We start from the raw sequence: 24,046 nt of genomic DNA, 5'->3' as shown, positions 1-24,046 counted from the left end.
GTTTTCAGCCTTCTTCTGTCTTCCCCCAAGGGGTGGGGTGGGGGATGTGTAGGGTGAGCACCCTGAGCCACCTCTGCATGCCAGGACCCACAAGCAAGGCTCCCTCGCCTTCCCCGGAGCCCCTGGGGAAGATCCCCTTCTTTAAGAGAACCTCTTGTCTGTGTTGGGGCTCTGTGAGTCCACCCCTGCAGAGTAGGAGGTTGGTTTATCCTTCACTTGAGGTTGGGTGAGGAGCCCTCCAGCCTGACCCCAGAACCTGGGTGTCCCTGAATAGCCTTGGGGAAACCAAGTGGTGTGGTGGTGCAGCCCCTCAAGTCCAGAGGTTCGTGCTCGGCGCCTGCTCTGATGGGACGTGCTGTTTGAGACCCAGCACAGGTGACTGTCCCCGGACCTCCCCGCCCCCCGCCCCGGACCTGCCTCCTCAACGGTCAAACAACAGGCTGGGACCAGAGCAGCAGCATTTTCCACAGTAGTTCTTCCAAACACAAGTCCTAGAAGACACGCCCTTAAGAACAAGAGTCTTTGCTGTCACCAAGTTTGTGGAGCGCCAATTCTCCCCGAGTCACTGTACATTAGACACTTAGTGTCTCCAAGACACCTGGCAGTAAACACTGCTGACTTAAAACCATCTTTCACTCAACAGCCTAACATCACGTGGAATACACATTAGGCCCCTGAGTGTCCCTTGGGGGCCAGGGCTCCTGGACTCTACGTGCTGCAGGATTCAAAGGAGGCGAGGAGATGCACGGCCCTTCGACCCACCAGCTGGCTCAGACCCAGCACCTGAGAGCCATGCTCGGGTCTCTTCCTCATTCCCCTCATCCCACAGCCCACATGCGTCTCCTCCAATCCACCACCTCTCCTGGCCCCATGCCTCACCTCCCCCCTGGACCAGTGCTGCTCCCTGATTGGTCACAGGCTCCACTCCTGCCCTTGTCAAGCTGTTATGCACACTGCAGGGAGGGCTCTTTGAAAAATGCTAACTAGATCTTGTCACTCCCTTGCCTGCAACCCTCCAATGGCGATGTAGCTGACACTTTGCTATAAAATCCAGACTCTTATGTGGCCAGCGGGGCCCTGCCTGGTTGGCCCTGCCCCTCCTCGGTCCTCAGCACCTCCGTCCTCCCCATCCCACCTTCATCCCTAAGGCCGCTCTTTCTTATTGTTCTGTACACCAGGCCCCTGCCCACCTGAGCGCCTTTGCCCTCACGGTTCCTCTGCCAGGAGCATCTTCCCCCAAAGCCCCTGGCTGGCTCCTTCCCTTCCTATAAGTAGACTGAGCTACTCCTCCCAGAGGCCCTACCCGAACACCTGATCTATACAGCGGGCCTCAACTCCAGCTGCGCGTTAGAACCAAAAAATGCCCATGCACAGCCGCCTGTCCTTGCCCTACGCAAGTCATCAGACTCGGGTATGGGGGCTTCCCTGAGAACTGTAAGGAACAGCGGCTTTGACACCTGAGCCTGTCACATGACCCTGCTCATTGCAGTCATCCTACTGGTCCACTGGGGTATCCGGAGCCCCCATGAGAATATGGTTCCTTCAGGGGAGGGGCTGCGTCTGTCTCACTTGCCCTGTACCCCAGAGCCTAGGACAGTGCCTAGCACGTAGTAACCCCTGGATGTGTATTTGCAGGAAGAAGGAACAGAAAGGGGAGTCTGGGGAGGTCAGGAAAGGTTTCTTAGAGGAGATAAGAAAAACCAACTTTGATCCTGCAACTGGAGGCTTTTGGGCCTTAAAAATGACATCATTGGCTTGTGGGGAGGGGTTGCTTCCTCCCAGGACTGGATTTTAATCTCCTTTGGGTCAGAAAAGCCCGATAGAAGCCGTGAACCCTCTCTCTATAAAGATGCATGAAGACAGGCAGGCGCACGCTTTCATCCAGTTTCAGGGGGCCACTAACCCCGGAAAGCCAGGACTTACTTTCCCCGTCTCCCAGTTGCTCTAGAGCAGTGGCCCCCAGTCTTGGCCATACATTAGAATTATCCGGAGAGCTCTAAAACGTGCTGGTGCCTGCCCCGCCAACCCCCTGCCCCAAGCCCCTGAGATCCTGCTTTAATTGGCCTGGGGTGCAGCCTGGGCATAGGGTTTTTTTTTTTTAAGCTTCCCAGGGGATTCTCATCTATTGAGACCCAGCATGGCCTCGTCCCTCTGCTCTGAGTGGGATGCAGGAAGGCCTGAGGTCCCTGGTGCAGCAGGTCCTGGCCGGGGAGAATCTCACATGAAGCTTCCTGGACCTCTGCTCCATCCTCCACTTCCTGAAGGCACATTCCCCGCATCCTTCATCAGAGAGCGATATCCACTGTGCAGAAGACTTTTGAGATCATTGCCTTTCTCAGAGGGGCCAGAGAAAGCAGGAGACCACAGGTCACAGAGCAAAATCAGGGCTGCACACACAGTGGAGGACCTGCAGATTCCTGGTCCAGGCTTTTCTCTTTCCATCTGCTGTCCTGCCCCAGCTCACCAGGCCTTCCGTATAGAGATTGAAGGAGAACTGGACTCAGAGTCACACAGCAGCCCTTGGTTCCCACCCCTGGATCTGCTCCATACGGGCCACGTAACCTACAGAGCTGCCTCCTTATCAGTGAATGGGGAGACTAAACCCACCCACCCCTCACAGGTGTGAAGGTGAACTGTAATCAGGCTAGCACCTAGCAGGGCTCGATCCATGCTGGCCCCCTGGCCCCCTCCTCCCTCCCACTCTCCGCCTGAAGATGCCAAATCTGCCACATCTTTCCAGCTGTGTGGCTTTGGGCAATCGCTTCACCCCTCTGCCTCAACTTTCCCACTTGTGAAATGGACTTAATAATGGGCTATGGTGAGGCTTACATGAGTTAGTATCCATAAAATGCCTGGCACCCAGTAAGTGTCAAGTAAAAGCCACCAATGACGATGACGATGATGATTATCCGGAAGTTGTTGATTTCATGACCAACAGTCTGAAGCCCTCTGGGGGCCTAGATCCAGCCTCCAGATACGTGCCCAGCCTGGAGGCTTCTGTGCCAGAGAGTAACTACTGCTGCTCTCAGGCAGCGGGGTGGGGTGAAACAGGGCAGGGCTGGGCCCCCTAAGGAAGGAGGCCTCTGCCCTCCACAGGGTGGGGGGCCCTCTGTCCCTAAGCCTCCGGGCTGTGCCTCAGGGGCCTGCCTGACACCTGGACGTCCAGCCAGTTTGGTGAGTCAGACAACTGATCCCGTGGGAGCTCAGTCAGCTTGGATAGAAAGTGGAGTGAGAAAGCCTGGCCTGGCTGTTCTACTCTGGAAACCTGCCTGTCAGCAGACACTCCACCTGCAAGCTGATTCTTGGCCACCCAGCTCTGCAGTTCTCTGGACTTTGTCCCGATTGCCTGTGAAAAGAGACTGGTCACAGGTGGCTGTGTTTGTTTCCATGTGTGACAGGTGATGTGTTTCCTGAAACCCATGCTGACTCCAGGGGCTGGCTTTTTGACCTTCCTACTACCTTATTTTTCCATCTTGGGTCTTACCTTTTCCCCTTGTTGTCAAAACAGAAAAATAAAAAGCTGTTACCCGGGACCTCCCTGGTGGCACAGTGGTTAGGAATCTGCCTGCCAATGCAGGGGCCACGGGTTCGAGCCCTGGTCCGGGAAGATCCCACATGCCGCGGAGCAACTAAGCCCGTACGCCACAACTACTAAGCCTGCTCTCTAGAGCCCGCAAGCTACAACTACTGAGCCTGCGTGCCACAACTACTGAAGCCTGTGCACCTAGAGCCCGTGCTCCGCAACAAGAGAAGCCACCGCAATGAGAAGCCCACGCACCACAACAAAGAGTAGCTCCTGCTCGCCGCAACTAGAGAAAGCCAGCGCGTGCAGCAATGAAAGACCCAACACAGCCAAACATAAATTAAAAAAAAAAAAAAAAGAGCTCTTACCCTGGCAACGAGAAAATCAGGAGGCCATAAAGCACGATTAGGATCTCACATTTCCTTCAAGACTTAGGTTTGCATCCCAGCTCTGCTTCCTCCTGTGTGACCTTAAGCAAGGGAGTTACTGAACCTCTCTCTGAGGCCAACATCTCATCTCTAACATGGGGATACTAGCAGGACCCCCTGTCTCGTAGGGTTGTTGGGGGACTGAGATGGGGCAAATAAAGAGCTCTGGGGGCACTGTCAGCTGCTCACAACGCAAGTGAGCAAACGCCACCACCAACAACACCATGGGGTGGAAGAAACACATCCAGATCAGACGTCCCCAGGAATCGCAGGATTTTGGAGCCCAAGGCCTCCTGTTTGTCTTACAGAGGCTGAACCCAAGGAGCAATGATCCCAGGAGCCGGTGTGACAGGCTCCTGTTCTCCTGAGGACCTTAACAGCCTGAAGCTGGGACTGACCCCTGACATTTGGGGGAAGGAGGCCAGGGGTAGCAGCGGAATGCAGGCCACCAGCCACCCTGGCCAGACCATGGCTGTAGAGTGACAGCACTTTTTCATTTGTATAATGCCATTCCCACTGTCTCTCGTTTAATCTCTGTAACAACCCCCTGAGATATTACTACCCCTATTCAGCAGATGAAGAAACTGAGACTCAGGTTCAGTGACTTGCCTAAGGTCACACAAGTAAGTGGCTAAGCCCTGATTGAACTTCAGGTCTGACCTGAGACAAGAGCTCCTTTCTCTTCACCTGCTGCCAAAGTGAATTAGGTCAATGGTGGAGCCTGCCCGCTCCACCCTGCCACACCTCAGTCTGCTTGCCTGACACCCCATCTTACCCCAGTTCTGAGGCCTGACTCTTGGCTTCCGTCAGGAAGGAAAAGATCGGCCCCACCAATCCTGGCCACACTGTTCCTTCACTGGCTGATGAGGCCAACAGATGTGGTCCTTCCTTGCTTTTCTCTGAAACCCAAGCAATGAGACCAGAGGGCTTTCAGCATGAAGAAGGGGCCACTCTGACAGAGGGTGCAGTTTTGGGGAGAGCAGACACTTTGAAACTTGCAGCTTCCCCACCTGGCCCAATGCAGCCAAAGGTTCAAGTTGAGGTTGAGCCATAGTCTCTGACCTCTCCCTCTCCATGGCTCCCCTTCCTATTTTTTGCAGGCTGCTTGGGCCCCATGCAAACCCTGCTCCCTCTCAACCCCGGGTTCTAAGGCTTGTACACTCAGATTCACAGTGCTAGAAAGGCCTTGGACATCACCTACTTCCGTCTCCACTTGTAAGATGAAGAGACTGAGGCCCAGAGAGGACCACGAATCCCCACCCTTCTGGGGAGTGTATTTGTACAGGGCAGGGAGGGGACTGGTTAGAGCCGTCAGTACTTCCCAACGTGCTTCACATCATGATACACGTAGAGAAGTACACATATTTGTTCAGCGCCCTGATGTGGACAGACAACACTGGGCCTGGTCTGAGGTGACCCACCCAGAGCTCTGTTCCCAGGGCTGAGGAGATAACCAGCCATTCGGGTACATCAGTTGGGAAGCCCTAAGTTAGACAGATATTTAGGACTATATGAGAGGCTGCCCAGGAGCCCCACAGTCTAGGGGCCCCAACGAGAAGACCCAGATTCCCAGGTGGGCTCTCAGGGGTCAACTACCTTCTGAGGACCCCTCCCCAGCCCCATGGTGGGAGGGAGAATAATGGACCAGTTCATAGTATGGACTTTGAATTGAGGGAGACCTACATTCTAATCCCATTTCACAGAGCTGTGTAATCCTTGGCAAGCTGCCTACCCCACCGAGCCTCAGTGCCTTTATCTGTAAAATAGGGATATCAAGGCTTGTCCAGGAAGATGGTGGAATCGGCTTGCCAAAGCCTAGAAAGTAAGCATGACAGAGGCAGGAGTCGCTGAGAAGAGGTCACGTTAGGCAAAGAGTCCCTTCCTTACGTGGCAGGAGGAGGGTAGGCATAGAGACTCTCCCTTGAGATGTGGGACACACAAAGATTCCTACAAACTGACCCTGGAAAGTTATTGTCACCCAAGAACTTGAAATAGGTGTCAGGCAGAGGGAGGACTGATGAAATGAATGTTAATGAAAGCATCCCCATGTGAACGGCGCCTCACAGATCTTATCTTGTTTAACCGCACATCCCCCGCCATGTGGAGAGCATGGCTTCATCATCTCTGTTTTACAAGCTGGGCGTCTGGGGCTCAGGAAGGCGGTGGCGCTTGCTCCAGTCACATGGAGGACAGTGGCCGAGCTGAACTTTGTCCTCCAGACCCTCTGACTCTGGAGTCCAATGTCCTACCTGCTTTGTGATACTGCTCCTTACTGCCAAGCCTTCTCACATGGGGCCACCCAGCATCAAAGCCCATGGAATCAGAGTACCCAGGAGTGGGGCCAGGTGTCTGCAGGTGTAACAAGCACACAGGGGCTGTGGAACTCTTACCCTAGACCAGCCAGCTATGGCAGTGGTGGGTGCAGAGGGCCAGGCTGAACCACCAGGATGTGAGTGAACCCAGGCCTAACCCTCAGAGGCGACCTCAAGGGGGTCAGAACCGCTCATGGGTCAGAAGGCCTGAGGGGCTGCCCTCCCAGAGGGCTCCCAAGAGGCCATCTCTGCTCAGTTTCCATCCTGAATCAATGCAGTTCTTTGACCACACCCCCCAACTCTGGCTGGGCCGGAGCTGGACACAGGAAGTGGATGGATGAAACCCATCCCTGCCCTCAGGGAGTGCTCAGTCTGGAGAAGGCAGAGACAGGAAACTAAGCAATTACACACCAGCATCATCTTAAAGCAGCATGGGGATTCTACCCAGCCTCCAGCTCTTCCTCTGTGGGACGGGATGGGCTCTTCAGAACACAGCCCTCAGTATTCGATAATAACAAAAGTCAATGTTTTTACAGTTACTATTTGCCAGAGATTGTGCTAAGCACTTCACGTGGCTTACTTTGTCCTTGCAATGACCCTATGAGGTAAGTACTGCTTTTAACCCCATTTCACAGTTGAAGAAACTGAGACTCAGGGTGAAGGGACTTGCCCATGGTTACACAGACCACAGGGCTGGGAGTTGAACCCCAAAACCTGACCCAGAGCCCCTGAGCATTACTGTCATGCTGCACTGCCTGCAGAAATGAAGTTATAAATGATACGTAATTAAAATAACCTCACCAAGGCCCAACCTACATTAACTGGGTTTCACAACACAGCCTCCAGACCCAGCCAACTGAAGACACTCTGGGAAGGCACTAGGCATCAGGGACCAGCTCACACACCCATCCCGGGGCCTGGCCAGCTGGGCACAGGTGGCTAACAAAGGGTTACCCTCTGGGTCAGGGCTGCGGAGACGGAGGCTGGGAGCTGGGTGTGGGGAGGCTGGGAGCTGGGTGTGGGCCCTCCGCAGGGTGGCAGGGTGATTAGGGAGAAGGAGGGGGGCTCTAATCAGGGACCTCACATGGCAGCAGTCACAGCACACACCCTCCAGATCCTGGGTTCAGGAAGGAAGAGATGGGGCCCCTGAGATGCCACCTCCTCCGAGCAGCCTTCCCAGAGCATCCCCCTGCACAGACGCTCATGGAGCACCATCTGGCAGCCCCAATCATCTTGGCATGAGTAGTTAGGGTGGGCATCGGACAGATGTGGGTTCAAACCCTGGCTCTGTCTACCCATCACTGTCACTTAACTTTTCTGAGCCTCAGTTCCCTCATCTGTAAAATGGGCTAATACTTCCTACTTCCCAAGCTGTACTTCTCAGCACCTTTCTAAGCTTAAGAGCTATTCTGGCTTTGGGGACATTTGATGAGAGAGAGACAGACAGAGAGGGAGGTGAGTGAGACACAGTAAAGGCAAAGTGCTGCACACACAGGTATACACAGGTACGTTTTCTCTCATAGGTCCTGGGGGAAAACACAGAAAAGATGGAGAGCGAGGAGGGCAAGGGCAGGTCTGTAACTCCAAGAATTTGGAGGTGCAGGGTAGGGGGTAGAGGGGGTCTTCCACCTGAGACCCAGATAGAGGCCACTTGGCCAGGGGAGGAGGGGGCACCGCAGGGCCTCTGGGCCCTCCCCACTCTGTCCTTCAGTCCCTCCGCCTCCCCAGTCTCTTCCCCTCTGTACCTGTCCCTCTCTCTGCTGGTGGCTTCCTCCAGCCTTCCCCTCTGTCCATCCCTCCCTGTTTCTGAGACCAGCTCTCAGGCCTCTCCCTCTCATATCCTGAGGGCCTCAGAGCACCCAGGGCACTCACTCCAGACACAGGGCCCAGACTCCAGCACAGCCAATCCTCCCCGTGGCGGGCACCTGGCTCCAGCAAGGGGTGGCCCGGGGGCCCCATTTCCACAGTCAGCTGCAGGGGTCCAGGCCCTCCGGGGCTGGGAGGAAGGGCTGCACCTCCCACATGGCAGGCAGAGCCCAAGCCCCAAGTTCCCAGGCAGAGCGGCGGCCGTTTAACCCACCCGGACACCTGGCAGTTGGGGCAGGAAAGCGGGTCACAGAGGAGACCAGCACAGCCTGTCAGGGATCCCTGTCCAGGGCTCCCTGGGCCTCTTGGGTCCTCAGGGATTGCTAAGGAGCGGGGCTGGGATGGCTCCAGCTCCCCTAGACTGGGCTCAGCCAGGGTGGCCTTGGGCCTCAACACCTGCTACACCTCCAGGGATGCTCTGGCTTCAGAGGCATGGGAGACTGAAGGGGGCATTGGCTGTGAGGCAGGTAAAAAGAGAGGCAGGGGAGAGTGAGAGAGGCAGAGGCAGAGATGAGGGAAGAGAGACAGAGAATGGCAGGCAGAGAAGGACAGACAGATCCCAGGTGAAGGGAGCCTCCCGTGTAGCCAGGGCTCCAGCCCACAGACCTCAGGCCCTCTCTGGTCTCCACGGGAAGCCCCCGGGGGGGCCTGAAGCAAAAGCTCACCTGGCACGCAGGCCTTGCTGGCCCAGGCAGGACCCCACCCTGGGAGCCAGCCCAGCTCTGCCCTGCAGCCCACCCGGGCTGTTCACCACCCTCCGCCCCCAGTCTCCAACAATGGCCCATTCCTTCCGCAGACCATTCTTCTTAGCCTTGGCCTCCCCCAGATTCTGGGAGCGCCAAGCGGTGCCTGGACAAACACACCCACCCCGTCACACACACACACACCCACCCCGTCACACACACACACACCCACCCCGTCACACACACACACACACACACACACAAACACGCGCGCGCGCCCCTCCGGAGACTCGTGAGCAGGCTGGGTCTTTATCACCAGAAAGGTGCTGGAGCCACTCCCAGGCCCTACGGGAGCTGAGACAGGGTGAGGGACTTGACCTCAGCCCGCAGCGCCTAAGGCACAGTGAGTACCCAGGTCCCACACAGCCCCATGGAATCCCCCCAACTCAAGCCCTGGGGAGGAAAGAGCAAAGCCCAGCCAGGTCCTCACTATCTCATTCCTCTCCCTTAAACCTCAACTTCCCTCCCTCAGCAATGGGGACAGTCCCTACGCCAGCCCCAGAAGCAGGGATACTGCCCCTGCAACCCTGGAGACCTAGGACTCCGCCACCCTCGCCTCCTCTCAACCCACTTCCCACTCCCAACTCCAGGGGCGTGCCTACACTGAGGGCTGGGGGACGGGGCTGGGCAGAGAGGTCGTGAGTCCCCACTGCGGGCTGTGAAAAGTCCTTTCCCCTCTCTGGGATGACAGCAATTCACTCCTACCTTACAGGGAGGAGACAGGCTTGAGGAGTCAGAATGCTCCAGCACAACAAAGGGAACCATGGTGATTATTATCACCGTGAGAAGGTTCCAGGCCATAGAGAGGTAGGAGGGGTGTGTGCAGACAGACAGAAACGGAAAGGAAAGGGGCTTGGTCCTACTGGAAGGGGTCTGTGCCCCCGGTGAGCCCCAGGGGCCAGGGGTGGGGTTCTGAGAGTTCTCAGCGCAGGGACCTTGAGTCAGGCAGGCCTTCAGGCCTGGGCCGGCTCCCTGAGCTGCACAGGAAGAAACGAGTCCAGACGGATGGTGACCCCGTACGCCAGGCCCAGAGCCAAGAGCACAGCAGCCTGGTGAGCCTCCAGGTGGCCAGAGGGAAAGGGGGCTGTCTGTGTCGCAGCAGGAAAGCAGACATGGAAATGAACTGGGACTGGCCGGACTCCAGGCTCCTGCGAGGGAGCACGCAGCACTTCAGGTCACCTGGATTCCCACCCCCACTCCTCCAGCTCTCCCAGGAAGCCCTGTGTGACCCTGAGAACACAGGTCACAGGCGTATGCCCCCTCCACAGACCTGGAAACTGAGGCTCAGGAGGTACTGTGCCCAGGCTCACAACGTGAGGCTGGCAGAGCCTGTTTGGAGCTAATTCTGTCCCTCTGCCCAATCCTTCCCCTGTTATCTGCCTCGAATACCTCCCAGCTAGAGAAGATAGAGTTCAGGCCTGACACCAATGCCCAACCAGACACCCATCCCAGGGGACTGGGTGGGTGGAGGAGGAATGAAACCCAAGCTGACTGCAGGCAAGGGGAGGGAGCTGCGCTTCCCGAGCACCTGGAACCCACGAGACATCAGCGGCAGGTGTTTTGCATATTGCATCTCACGCCAGCCTCACAGTGGTTGGTGAGGAAGACAGCTTTCTTATTTTTATAAAGAAGCCAGTGGTTAGAGAAGAGAAGTGGCTTGCTCGGGTGGGGCGGGGGGGAGGGGGGCCAAAGTATGAGTCACAGGTCTGAGGCTGACCCTGAGGGACTCAGCTGTCCCCAGCCCATGCAGACCCAGCGCCCTGAACCCTGCCAGCCTGGCAGACCCCCCAGGGCTTGGGCCCAATGGAACCACAGTCCCTGCTCTCATGGCCACCCTGGTGAGTTATCTAACCCTGTTAGCCAGTTTACTCATTGGACAGAACCCAAGACAGTTGAGTTGGCTTGGCCACAGGGAAGAAGGCGGCTAGAACTGGGTCTGGAGGGACAAGGAAGATGCAGATCAGGAGATAAGGGATGAGCTGAGGGCATTCAGGCTGAACCACAGGGCAGGGGCACTGAGGCCTGAGAGGCTGGAAAATTCTGTATCGTGTATCTGGAGGGCAGGCACAGTCCTCAGAGCAACCAGGAGCTGAGGTGGGAGGGGGACTGTGGCCAGACCCCCCTTCCCACCAGGGACCTCAAATGTCCAGGTCTGGGCAGGAACCGGTAACAGGGGCAGCCTGGACCACCCTATCTTCCTTCCCCAAGGTCTCTGGCCCAGAGTGAGGATCTCCGGCCAGCCTTTCCCGGGGTCCTGGGCCCCTGGCACCCAAGAGCCACCCCCCCAACTAAGAGCCCTGGGATCCACAATCCTGAGCTGAGAATAGAGGAGCCCAGAGTTCTCCCTCCTTACTGAGGATGCCGCTTGGGGTGACGGACCAGCCTCAGGACGGGGAGCAAAGACAACACAGATTCAAGTCCTGGCTCTATCCCCTCCTCAGCTGTAGGATCCTGGGCAGCTCACTCACAGCCTCTGTCGTGATCTGTAAAATGGGCTCAGTAATAATACCCTCCCTGCCTATTTCATAAGGTGCTGGGAGGCTTGCAGGAGTAAGTACGTGAGAGAATGTCCACTGCTAAAAGCTATAAAGCATAAGGTATCATTCTGAGGTGAATGAAGTATGATTTGAACTGGGTCTCCTAGTGGCTGGGCCAGGGTCCTCCCACTGCAAGACCCTGAGTCCCAGGGGAGCCCTGCCCCTCGGGCTGACCCTCTTTGCATGGATGGTGGTGGAGCACAGCCTGAGTCCCCCACATCCCAGTTCCTTCCGTCCAGGATCCGCTGCCACTCCAGACCAGGGGGCCCAGCCTTGGAGTTTGGAACTGAAAGCCCAGCTCTGCCTCCTTCAGCTGTGACGTTGGGCAAGTCATTTCAGCCCTGGGAGACTCAGTTCCCTCATCTGTAAATGGGGGCTGATGATAACCTCTGCTGGGGGGAGGGTGCTGCTGGGAGGATGACCTGACATCACGGCTGCAAAGTGCCCAGGGCCGGGCCTGGCACACATCAGATGCTCAACAGGTGAGCGTTCTCTCCCCTCCCTCTGCTGTGCCCACCACACAGTGCCCAGGCTCAACCAGAGAAAGTTTCTAGCCTCCCGGAAAAGTGGCCCAGAACAATAACTGGGAACATGAACTGGCTGGAGAACACTAGATCTCGGAAGAAGATCACGTTGCTGAATGGTTAGTGGGGGTAAAAAGCAGAGCAAGACCCTGGCTCAGAGATGATGGGGAACCTGCCTTCCCAGCCCCCTCACTTGGAGTCCCCCAGGGCAGGCACAGGGTTCAGGGAAGGCACCTCTGCTCCTGCATCACACCTGCATGAGGTAAGCCCAGAGAGTGTGTGTGTGTGTGTTGGGGGGGCGGGGGGCGGGTGGGGAATGAGATTCAGGAGGAGCAGGGAGAGGTGACAAGGCCAGGGGTCCTGTATTAGCGCTCCTGCCGGCTTTCAGAGCATCCCTGGATCTATCAGATCGCCTGTCAGAGCCTCAGTTTTCCTTTCTGTAAAATGGGGATGGTGGTAATCATCTTATCCTCTTGCACATGGCTACTGGAGAGTGCATACTGGAGAAGGGGTAGGGGGAAGGTGAGTTCAGATCTCACACAAGCCTTTATTAAACAAGGCAAGGTTCCTACGGGCAGCAGCCCCAGGAGCTGAAATTCACTACACAGCCTCCCCTGCCCCAATCCACTACTCCATTGGTTCTCAAAGTGTGGTCCCACACCCAGAGCAGCAGCATCTCCTGGGAACATGTTAGCAACACACATTCGTAGGCTGCGCCCCAGACCAATGGAACCAGAAACTCTGGGGGTATGATCTGTGCTTTAACAAACCCTCCAGGAGACTCTGAGGTATATCAGGGTTTGAGAACCACTGCGCCAGCCCATGACCCCCCCAGCCCTACTCCAGAGAAACCTCCTCCTACCGACTCATCTCACTTTCCCTGGCTCCCAGAAGGCTGTTGGGGAGGAAGGAGTCACCATGGAGAGAGGTCATTAAAGAGTAAAGATCCCATAATTAGTTAATGACACCGCAGGCTCCCGGAGAGGAGGAGGGTCCAAAGTCAGACTACAGTGGAGGAGGAACAGCTCCTCCACATCTGTCTTTCTCTTTCTGTCTGACTCCTGTGCACCCACACACGCCCCAAGAGCCTGCCCCCTTCCCTCCGTGAGCTTGCTAATCAGCACAGAGGGACGGACAGTGCCTCTCGCCCCAGGAGAGCTGGAGCGACATGTGCGGGTACACGCTGGTGCGTATCAGGGAAAGGGCTTTCTCCCAAGCATCTGGTCCTTGGACCTTGAGTTTAAAAACCATCTGACGAGACAGCCACTTCGAAGAATTCAGTCTGTGAAGATCATTAAAGTTGAGAACAAAACAGACGTACGGACCAGCTGGTCACTATAGCAATGTGGGTACTAATGAAAAATTCTAAACAGCCTAAGTGTGCAACAGCAGGGGAATGCTTAACTGGGTCACGGCAGATCCACGTGGTATGATACTAGGGAGCCGGGAAACACGCTGTGGAAGAATATTGAATAACGTGGAAAAATCCTCCCTCTACAATGTCAACCTAAAAGTGGCAGCACAGGAAGTGGTTCATAGGGTATGATCCCAATCGTGTGTGTGTGTGTGTGTGTGTGTGTGTGTGTGTGTGTGTTTGTGTGAACACCAAACTGTTCGCAGGACATCTCTGAGCGGTTATTTCCTCCTTTGCATCTGTTCTTCACCCTCCAACTTTTCCCACAAAACTATGTCTTCAATGGGCCTTTTTTTAAAGGGTCCATTGGTCCAGGTAGAGATGAAGCCTTTTTAAAAAAGTTGACAGAAATGGATTGGGATTGACATACACACACTACAATGTATAAAATAGATAGCTCGCAGGAACCTACTGTATTGCACAGGGAACAGTGCTCAACACTCTGTAATGACCAAAATGGGGAAAGAATCTAAAAAAGAGTGGGTATATGTATAACTGATTCACTAACACAACATTGTAAATCAACTATGCTCCAATAAAAATTAGCAAAATAAACAACAACAAAAAGTTGACAGAAATGTCTCTTTCTGGCCTGAGGGTGGGGCGGGGCGCTACAAGGGAGGTCTGGTTACCCTCCCCCACACCCAGAGAGCCTTCGTACTCCACATGGTCCCCAAGTGGTCCCCAAAGCATGATCAGGACCAACAAGTCAAGGGAGAGTGGGTTTGTTCAAATTCTACACAATATTTTTTAAGAGTCAGATATGCCCAGACATGAAAGGTAGTGAGCTCTCCAAGCCTTGAGGTGTGCGAGCAAAGGCTGAATGTTGTCCGTGGGATCGGACTGAGTAGGTAGGTTGACTCAATGAACTGTAATGCTGCTCACAAGACTACGACCTTGTGACTCTAGTCACGAGGCTCCATCTTTGCCCTCATGCTAAGTCAAAAGCACCCAGGTTGAGGCTGGGCTCAGACTGTCTTATAGAGGACCAGGCCCATAGAGGCCTAAGGCCCTCCTGACCCCCAGATCTCCAAACAGCCCTGGAAAGCTCCTTTACTCCAGACCGGGGACCTCGGTCTTTGGGGAGGAGGACTCTGTCATTTCCTCAAAGGGGTGGAAGGCGCAGCGTTCGTTCATCACTATCACCCTCATCAACCTCTGGCTTGTATGGAAGGAGTTTTACGTGCTGGGCCCACCACTAAGCATGTTACCCAGAGCCATTATCTCATTTAATCCTCACCGAAACTAGTGAGAGAGGGGATCAGAGGGGCATTTGAGAGCCCCTGAATGACACAGCCTCCTGCCGCAGTTACTCCTCTGCTGTGAGTTCAGAGAGGTCAAAGCGTCAGGGAGGTGACTTGCCTACGTGACCGTCAGTGACCCAGGGCCTAGCTAGCCACCCACTCATTTGCGGTGGGATCTCAGACAAATCTGTCATCCCCCAGCCCCACTGAGTTTCTATTTCCTTTATAAATGAGGACGTCTCATCATGTCCCGTTGCAACAACATTCTAATGTTCCATATCCTAAGACAGTGGGTGGGAGAGTAATTTTCCAACTTCAGTAGTAGAATTACTCATTGCTACCATTATTGTTAGCAACGTCAAATTAACATTGAGTGTTTGCCTACCAGGCATCGCTGGAAGCGCCTTGTACTTATGAGGAGGAACACATATTTCTCTCTCCACTGGTTTCCCTGAGGAGGGACCTCTACAGGGAGAACACCTCTGGCCTCGCTCCACCCACTTCTTCACTTCAGGCCAGGACCCCAGCAGTGGGTTATCTGATTGGTTCATCTGGGAGACGTACTGGGCACGCTCGGCGGCTGCCCGCAGGCAGCGTCCATTCCGGGCTGCTCCTCTGCATAATACCAGCCCCTGCAGGGAGCCTGGCCCCTGTTCAGAGTTGCCTGTGACCGGACCGGAACTCTGCCAGTTCCAGGGCAGACGGTTAGCCAGTCCTCTGGGGACTGGATCTAAAGCCACGTTCTCGGGGCTTCCTTTGGAGCTCTATCTTTGTCGACTGTTCTTTTCACTTGGTTCCAAATTCAGAAGAAGAGGGCTTCCCTCGCAACTTAAACAAGTGTGAAGCTCCTTTAACCCTCACAGCACCGCTCTGAGTTATGTATTATTATTATCCCCATTTTACGCGTGAAGAAAGCAAGCCCGTCGGCGTCAAGGACTGTTGAAAAGCTTTCTAAACACCAGGCGGCACTTGGGGTGTGTCCACCACAATGGAACTAGGATTATGATCCCATTCAGAATCTGACTCTTGTCTCCCTCCAAAGACACTCCCTCAGTCTTCTGAGGCTTGACAAATTGACATTCACTTCAAACCAACACCCGACCCCCTTTTGAAATAAATATGATTTGTTGACAACAACAAGAACTTCAATATGATCCCACGTTCGTATAATGCATTTTTGTTTAAATATTTATAGTACGTTTTTTGATAGCTTTATTGTATAAGTGTGTTCTTTCTTTCTTTCTGGAGCATAAAAATAATATGGGCTTACTGCAGAAGATTCAGAAAATGGGGAAAAGTAAAAAAAAAAAAAGTCTGTAATATGATCTAGATAATCCCATTATGTGTATACTTAAATGTTTCACCTACTTTTTAGCCTTGTTGAGTGCCATTGTGGGGGGCTGCCCTGTCGTTCTGTGTCTGCAGTACCTCTGTGACAGTGTGGACACCTGCCCACCTACTGTGGCTGTCTCAGGGCAGGAGAACAGGCTGGGCACCCAGAAGTCCTTTCCCTGAATAAAACCCTGCAGCTCCGCACTGTGATATCACATGTGCCTGTCTCACAATAGCCAAGTGCAGCAAATGCAGGATAATAGAGTTTTGCAGCCCAAAAAGGGCTGCAACTTGCCCAAGGTCACATGGCAAGTAAAGGATGAGCTGGGATCAGAACCCAGGGCTCCAAATTCCCAGACTCAAGCCATTCACCAAAGACTGCCCCCAAAGACTTAAATCCTGCTTCCTATTAATAACAGCAACGCTATCCAAAACATCTGGTCCATATAAAGCACTATGTGCCAGGCACGTCTCACAAATGCTTCATGTACGCTGATTCGTATCATTTTCAAACAACCCTATGAAGTAAGTGTTATAACCAACTCCATGTTAGATGCTGAAACTGATGTACACAGGGGTTAAGACACTTGCCTAAGGTCTCACCCAGCAGGTAAAGAGCAGAGGCAGAAATGAGCATCCCTGGGCACTTTGATTCCAGAGTCCACGACATTGCCTATGGTTCGTCCTCCACTCTCCTGGGCCAGGGCCAGCTGGACCCCAGGCAGGCTTCTGGAGCATTTCTGCCTGAGGAGTAAGCAAACTGGCCTAGGAGGTCACTCCCCTGGAGCAGCTCACTCTGCAACGTCACAGCAGAGCCAGGAGCCGAACCCAGGCTTCCTAATGCCCAGCTTCCGGCACTTCGTCCACTTTTCTGCATGGGTCCTATGAGCCTAGGTCCAGAATCTTCAGGAACTCCCACCCCAGATCACCTCTTGACACAGAAGGGAAAGTCAGGGGTGGGGCCCAAAGAAAGGCAGAAGCTCCCACTTCCAGGAAAGAAGCCAGAGGAGAGAGTGGCGGGGCCCCCCAGAGCTGCCCACCTGGTGGTCTCCAGGGATAATGTCAGGGGTGGGCCTTCTGGAGGGCATCCTCCCATCCCCCAGCCCTGCGCCCACGCCTCACGGGGCAGGAACACCTTCCACAAATAACTGCTGACTTGAACGTGCCTTTTCTGGCTGAGTCGGGCTTCACTAAGGGCCAGAGTGGCTCCCACAAGGCTGGGGCTGGAGGAAGTTGGGCTCTTCCCCTCTCAGGAGGGGAAAGGCTGGGCCTCATGAGGGAAGCCAGAGCCCGGGCCGAAGAAATCCCAGGCCAGCCACACCATTCCCACCTCCCTGGACCCCGGTTGCAGGCACGGGACGGGCAGGCCTGAAGGGCAAGGCAGGGGCATCTAGACCCTGCTTCCCAGCTCCGCCTTTGCCAAAAGGAGCCACCGAGGATCTGGCTCTGAACTGGGTCCTACTGGGCCACCCTGAGGAGAATCACTTATTCATTCAACCAACATTTCCTGCGTGCCCGCTGTGGGCCAGGCCTTGTACCAGGAGTCAGGACACAGAGATGGATGGGGCAGTCCCTGGCTGGGAGGGTTCACAGAGATACTCCATATGCCACCAAACAGCAGCAAAGAGGCAAGTTCTCAGTGTAGGCAAGCGCAGAGGAAAGAGGGGAAGGGAAAGGAGGGGGTTTGGAGAAAGTCTGCCACTGACGTTCAGACCTACTTCCCCTCAGGAAGCTCAGAGTCACGGTGGGGAGACCCAGCCACCCCCAGGAAGAGCACCACGCAGGTGGAAATGACTGGTGTCTTGGAGCACGTACACACACGCTGGAGAGGCACAGAGGGCCCATACGGAAGGCTGGTGCTCTGGGGAATGTCTCTGGGGGCCTGAGAAGCAGCCTAGTATAAGCCTTGAAGACTGGCCAGGTGAAGAAAACAAGGGCAGCAGCAGCTCTCATTCATGGAGGATACACCATGTGTAGGTAGAAAATTGCAAAGCGCTTCACATGCACTTTTTTTTTTTTTTTTTTTTTTTTGCAGTACGCGGGCCTCTCACTGTTGTGCCCTCTCCCGTTGCAGAGCACAGGCTCCGGATGCGCAGGCTCAGCGGCCATGGCTCATGGGCCCAGCCGCTCCGCAGCATGTGGGATCTTCCTGGACCGGGGCACGAACCCGTGTCTCCTGCATCGGCAGGCGGACTCTCAACCACTGTGCCACCAGGGAAGCCCCAACACATGCACTTTTTTGTTTTACCCTCACGTCACCCTATGAAGTAGTTACCATCATTATCCCCAATTTAGAGATTCAGAAACTGAGGCTCAGAAAGGGTCAAGTAGCTAGGAATGGTCAGGGCCAAGATTTTGCTCCAAGTCCAACTCTTCACCACCATGCTGTACCATCTCCCTAATCTGCGGACAGGCAGAAGGTAGACAAGGGTGCTTCAGGTGGGGGGCAGGCAAGGTTAGGAGGTGGAATTGTCCAGTTCCACTTTGTATTGAGACCCTGTGTTGTATGTGTGTGTGTGTGTGTGTGTGTGTGTGTGTGTGTGGTGTGTGTGCACTCACATGTGCCCTACTTTACAAACGACAGAGTCCAGGTTACAGAATCCCCTGAGAGCCAAGTAAAGAATAGGCCATTAGCAGAGGAGGGAAGGAAAGCCCAGAGAGGAGAAGGAACTCATGAAAGGTCACACAGCCTGTAAACAGAAGAGCTGGAACTAACTCTAAGAACCAGAAGACAGGCCTCTTCCCTCACCTCAGCTGCGTCTCCATGTCAGCACAGAGTGAATCAGCTGCTGACAGGAAAACCACAGTGTAGGGGGAACCCCAGGGGTGAGTCAGGAACCAGACAGCCCCCAGACACCAGCGGGGCCGTCACAGAGGCCCTGGGCCTGTGGCTGGCCTCCTCACAGGCAGCATCAGGGGCCGAAGGGAAGAGGGAAGCAAGTGTAGCATGGAGCTCGGCCAATGTTTACCTCCAGGCTTCCCTCCCGGCCCCTCAGATCCAGGCTTAGAGGAGGGGAAGCCGGTGGGCAGGGCAGTTCCTGCTGAGATTAAACCGGACCCCCAACCCTGGCCCCGGCCTGTCGCACACAGGGGCCCAGGCTCTTCCCTCCCGCCCGCCTCTCACACAGCCAACTCCTGACTGTTCGATTCTTCCGTGAAATCATAACCGCCCCCTGAGTTTCCCGTGGGGTGGAGGAAGTGGGTTTAAAGAATTGGAGCAGGGGGTCAAAGCTGAGCCCAAACCAGGGGGAGTCCGCTGGCCCCAGATGCTCGAAATCGAAAGGAAGGCTCGGGGCTTGGGGCTGCTCTGCCCTGGGCCAGGAGGGGCTGTCTGGTCCTCAGGGTGAACAGGGGCTGCATCCCCAGGGTTGGAGGGTAAGAGAAGGGGGTGAGGCGCTTCCACGAAGTGGTTCAAAAGTCTGAGGCCATAGAGAGAGGGGACTGCCCCACATTGCAGAAACTTCAGAGGAGCCCTGGAGGAACCCAAAATCCACCCCCCTGCCGCATGTGGGAACTTTGTGATCCCGCTGGCTAACCTCTCACCCTGGCCTTCCCTGGGCTGGGACTGAGAGGGAAGAGCTGCAGGTACCTCTTTCCAGCCGCCCTGCTCTCCCGCCCCCCCAGCCCCTGCTGACTGGCTCAAGTTCCCTTCACTTGGCCCAGAGGCCTCCCCTTCATGGGCAAACACAGAGCCTTCTTGGGCGGCTCCCTCTCTATCACTCTGTAGCACTTGTCACCCTCCCCAGTGCCTTTACCCACCCAATCCAGCCACCTTCTTGAGCACCCGCTATGCACCAGGGTCTAGGCTCCATGGGGGATCGAAAGAAACAAAGGGCACCCACTGGGACACTTGCTCCCCCTCCCCTCCAACAGTGTCTTTCCTATCCCCCAGCTGCAGACATCCCCAAAGCCCCCCAGGCCCCTGCTTCTCCATCATCACAGCCATCGGTTCGTTATCCCTTGACCACTGGGTCCTGCACCCCAGAGCATCTGGCAAGACTATCTTTCCAAAAGTGCCACCCTGACTATGTCACTCCCCTGCTCAGAAACCTTCAGCGGCCCTCACTTTCTACAAATCAAATCCAAACATCTCACCTTGGCATTCAAGGTCCTCTACAAGTTGATCCAACCGACCATTCCCCCTTCGCATCCCTGCACAGTCCCAGCTCTTCAGCCAGACTGATCAATCTAGCAGTTTCCTAAAAATCCCCGGAACCCTCTGGTTCCCTTTCCCATCGGATCTGAACCCTGGTCTTGGTGGTTGTAAAAGTACCGAGCTGTGCTCATAGTGTCTGCTATATAGTATGTGGGCTACTTTCAAACAAGGTTGAAAAAAAAAAATCCCCTGAACACACTGACCTCCTTGCCTTCCCCTCGGCAACCTCCTCTTCCCAAAACACTATATTTGCTGTGGCTACTGAAACCTTTGCAATCTTTAGGGCCCACCCAAAACTCCACTTCCTCCATGAAGCTTTCCTAAAGATCCCTCTGACCCTTCATCTATCTCCTATCACAGTCCCCTTGTCTAAGTTCCTCACCACATGGTAAGCAACTAAGGATGGGGTCAGTGTGTCATCGTCCGTCATTCATCACATGGGGTGGAGGGGTGGTAGGAGGACTTTCCAGTAGATGTTTACTAAGCACTGTTTGAAATGAACATCTCCTCCCTGCCCCCCTCACAGGCAACACCTACTGACCCCTCTCCCTCCCCACCAGACCAAACTCTAATCTTAAGCCACTCAAATGCTTGGAGAGGGGAGTCTGGGGCCCCAAGCTGATCCAAGCCCAACCAGGACTTGGGATCCCAGGCAGAAAGTCCTGTTCAAGTCTCACTACCTCCCTTTCTCCCGTGTCTCACCTGCCCTGAGCACCACCCTCCCATACATACACAAGCTGTTTCCTCCACATAGCACAGCCCTCAGTCAAACACTGTCCCATAGTGTTTTCCAGCTGGTTCCACAGTGTAGGGCTCATCTCCCCAGGAGATGCAGGGAGCCAGCCACCTTCGGTGCCCAACCCTGATCAAACAGATACAAGGTGCCCACACTGGCCCTCACCTCCACCCTGAGCCAAGCATGCAATGGAAGAGCTGGATTCTGGCCACCAGACCAGTACAAACCCATGAGACCTCATCTGGCCTTGAGCTCTGGGTGTGAGTTATCCTCTCCAGCAGAGGCATGGTGGGGATGGGGACCTCACTGTCAGCAACTCAAAATGAGGGCAGAACCCAGAGGCTAGTTCACCTTTGTATCACCTAGCTCCATCTAATATATAGTAGGTGCTAAGTAAACATTTGGAGGTTTATTTAACGGGACACCTAACAACTGCAAGCAATATTACTGAAAACTCAGCTACTCTTTGGTCCAGATGACACATTCCCCAACCCCAAAACGGACAAAGTGATGCTGGTGGCAGGTGGCAAGTTTTGGCTCTCACAAGGTCAAGAGGAGCTGCAGCCAGCCCTCCAAAAACAGTCTCATTCCCAGGCAGGAAGCCAGTCTATCACCTGCCCATCCACATCAGCGCAGCTGTCATACAATGAGGCCTCACTGGGTGCCTGGCGCCTTGCTAAGCACTATATACACATTATTCTATTAAGTCCTCACTACTACCGTTGAGTACCATCACTACCCCCATTTAACAGATGAGGAAACTGAAGTTTGAAGGGGGAGTGGAATCCAAATTTGGTCCCAAGTCCTTGACCACTGAACTAGGCTGCCCAACTACTATGGCCTGGCACAGAGCACCTACCGCCACCAGGGACAGAAACCTCCAGCCCAAGGAAGGGACCCTGGGCATGCAGCAAGAGCCCCGGCTCTGGGCTTGACTCTGGGCCCAATGTTTGCGGGGTTTTCCCTTGTCTTCCCCACTCACCCGGATAAGAACTTGTCCCCTAGTTTCCGCCAGGGGCCTCCCAAGCCAGCTCACTTGGAAAAGCCCTGGGAGGGGGACAAATGCCCTGCTGAGTTTCCCACCCCAAGTCTTACTAGGCTCTCAGAGCTGGGGGGAAGGGGAGGCTGAAACCTCCCTGACTTGGGCACCCCCCCCACCCCCACCCCCCACCCCCGGCTCTGCCCCCGGTTCCCAGGCCTGTGGGTTCAAGTCCCATGCGAGGAACTAGTGTGACCTTTAAAGCAATTCGCTTCACGCTCGCAGAGAGTTCACTTTGCTCAGTGTCACTCTGCAGGGAGACAAACCGTAGTCTGGGCAACGCAATCCGAATACCTGTTGAGTCCGCTCTCACCTGCCAGCCTCACCTTCCGGGGTTTCAGTAAGAAAGGGCAGTAAGAACACGGAGTCCACCTAGTCCAACCTCCTCCTTTTACTGGAACCCGAGAGGTCCTGGGCAAGGTCGGGGGACGCGCCCGGGCTCACACAGCTGGAGCACGGAGGAGCCGGAGAACTGGGGGTCAGAACTTGGGAACTTAATTAAGCTCCTTCTCACCCACCAGCTGCCTTCTTGGCCCGACCTGTCACTTGTTGCGAGAAAACTGCCCGAGCGGCCTCTGGAAGTGGGGACGAAAACTAACTTTGCTCGTGGTTGCCGGCAGGCCTCCCCCGACCCCCTTCTCACCTGCTGGCTCTGCTTTTTGCTCCGCGCTGCAAGCCTGGCGTCGCCCGCTCGCGCCCCAGTCAGCGTCCGACTGCGCAGCCCTGGGTTCAGTAGCTCGATCGTCCCCCTCCCGGCAGTCTTCGGGGAACGCAGAGGCTTCGGCCAGGCCCCGCCCTCCGGAGGCCACGCCCCAGACACACCCCCTCGGCCTCCGGACTTGGGCCCGCCAGCCCCGCCCCAAGACCCTGCAGGAATGTTGACTGGCTTCCAGCCGGATCGGGCTCTGTCCGCTACGGCCTCCCTGCTCTAACCGGCCAGCCCCGGCCCGGGTCCTGCGGGGGATGGAGCTACGCCCCTCGCCCCGCCCCGCTACGACCCAACTTCACCCTGTGGATGGGGCCCTCCCTGGGCCTGCCTCCTCGGCCGGGTCTTCTGCGCCCCTCCAGGCCCCGGGCCCTGCCCGGATAAAGCCTCGTCTGGGTGGGCATGAGCCTCAGCCCTGCCGGGTGGGAAACCTCACTCCCAGCGCTTCCTAATGGTCCCGCCCCTCCTCGGCCTCCCTCAGCCTTCCCACGCTACTCCCAGGCCGCTGGCCACTTCCCTAGGCCCTCCCACCACCCCCGCCTCCGACTCCCTCTCCTCCGGGCTTATCCCCGCCCCCGGCCCTCCTAGCTTGAGGCCTCTCCCCAGGAACGCCCCTTCCTCGCTTCACCGCCTCCCTAATCTTGCCCTGCCCTACACTGGCAACCCTACCCGAGGCAGGCAGGCCTCCGGATCCCCACGCTGGCATTCCGGGGCGGGTGTATCCGGGTGCAACCGGGGAACGGCGTGGGAGCGGTTTGCGTTCCAAGTCCGGGCCTCTACCAGGAGGTGGCTTGGGCCCAGGCACTTTTTGAAAATACTAACAGCTACCACTGATTGAACTTTCGTCAGGGGCCAGGCTGTGTGCCAAGCTGTGGCTTAGAAACGTACTTTAAAAGTACTGGCCGTTGAGTTTGCACAACTCTGTGCAGATGTTGCGCCCATGTTGCCAATGAGCAACTTGAGGCTTAGAGAAGGGAAGTCACGGCCCCTGAGTCTCACAAGGCTGGTGAGCAGGACCCAGTCCCAGGCCGTGAATCACAAGGCCTGATGCTGCACCAGCCTGCCTGGACTGGCCCCTGGAGGAGTAGCCCGGACCAGCCGTCTGCTGAGGCAGTGCTAGCAGGCTGCCAGAGGTAAGGGAGAAGGCATGGGGTGATGAGCTGGGGGGCAGCAGGGGCTGCTGGTCCATCCCTGAGAAGCTGGCTTTCTCCCTCGAGAAGTGGCTCAGAATTAAGATGGGCTGCAAAAGATCTCCGGATGGCTGTGGTACCCCCACCTGCATCCCAGCCCTCCACACACCCAGACCCCAGGGACCAGCCTCAGGTCCCTGGGTTATGACCAGAGCCATTGAGCTGTGCAGCTGACAAAGCTCTTTCACTCCCATTATCTCACTGGCATTTCACAAGGACGTCATTGTGGGGAAGGTCTGATTGTGCCGGTCTTGCATGGGTGGAGCAGGGCGGGGAGCTGGATCCCCGCCCAGCAC

General features: G+C 55.6%; 1 protein-coding gene across 2 annotated transcripts in view; it reads right to left on the bottom strand.

Annotated features, from left to right (window-relative positions):
* CD82 (CD82 molecule) overlaps positions 1–22,856 on the bottom strand; it is a 51,759-nt gene extending 28,903 nt beyond the window's left edge. For both annotated transcript variants that reach the window (XM_033860501.2, XM_033860503.2), the window contains exon 1: positions 22,498–22,856. The gene's annotated coding sequence lies outside the window, so the exon portion shown is untranslated. The remainder of the gene's footprint in view (positions 1–22,497) is intronic.
* Between the last annotated feature and the right edge of the window lie 1,190 nt (positions 22,857–24,046).

The sequence above is a fragment of the Tursiops truncatus genome, chromosome 8 (genome assembly GCF_011762595.2).
Source record: "Tursiops truncatus isolate mTurTru1 chromosome 8, mTurTru1.mat.Y, whole genome shotgun sequence".
Lineage (NCBI taxonomy): Eukaryota > Metazoa > Chordata > Mammalia > Artiodactyla > Delphinidae > Tursiops > Tursiops truncatus.
The sequence above is the reverse complement of the archived record's forward strand: the minus strand, read 5'-3'. Positions and strand labels throughout refer to the sequence as shown.